The sequence below is a fragment of the Trachymyrmex cornetzi genome, unplaced genomic scaffold, assembly GCF_001594075.2.
Source record: "Trachymyrmex cornetzi isolate Tcor2-1 unplaced genomic scaffold, Tcor1.1 scaffold532, whole genome shotgun sequence".
NCBI lineage: Eukaryota > Metazoa > Arthropoda > Insecta > Hymenoptera > Formicidae > Trachymyrmex > Trachymyrmex cornetzi.
Window position 1 is genome coordinate 223294 of NW_017299842.1, and position 814 is coordinate 224107.

Consider the following 814-nt stretch of genomic DNA (forward strand, 5'->3'; position numbering starts at 1 on the left):
GAGACGGCTGACGCTATCGCTGAGATCGTTCGAGCGAGTGGAAGATGTCCGAAAAATTACAAACGGATATGTGGAAGGAATTTTACAACGCCGATGTGCAGAAAATCTTGAAAAAACATAACGTTAATCACTATTCCACGTATTCGACGTTAAAAGCGTCAGTGGTCATTTTTATAACTGTTTTTGTTGAAAATGTCTAATTTGCCAATTGACAGACTAACAAGGAGTGATTGATCTATCGCTGAAGCGTTTTACGAGCATGAGTTGCATCGCGCTACTCATCCGGACGTGTATCTCCAGATGTGGAGAAAGTACTACGCAGGAAAGGAGATAGGGTGTACGTCAAGTGGTTGGGATTCGATGGATCGCACAATTCATGGATACACAAAAACAATGTCATTTGATAAAATTTTAATTCATATATTTTGTATTATAGATACATATAACAAATATATCAATATAAGCATATAAACGTGTAAAATATTTTTTGTTATCCCTTCCATCTTCGTTTTGGAGTATACACATATAAAATACTTATAAACGTACGATACATGAAATGAAAAATAATAGTAATACATAATAAATGATATTACATAAAACATAATAGTAAGACTTATATAAAATACTTATAAATGTATATGAAATAAAAAATAATAGTAATATATAATAAATGGTATTACATAAAATATAATGGTAAGAATTATATAAAAATGTAAAAAAAAACACATGCATGACGAAATTATAATGATAATAATACATAATAGTAATACATATTCACTATATGAAAATAAAAAATAAAAAAAATGTAGGAAAA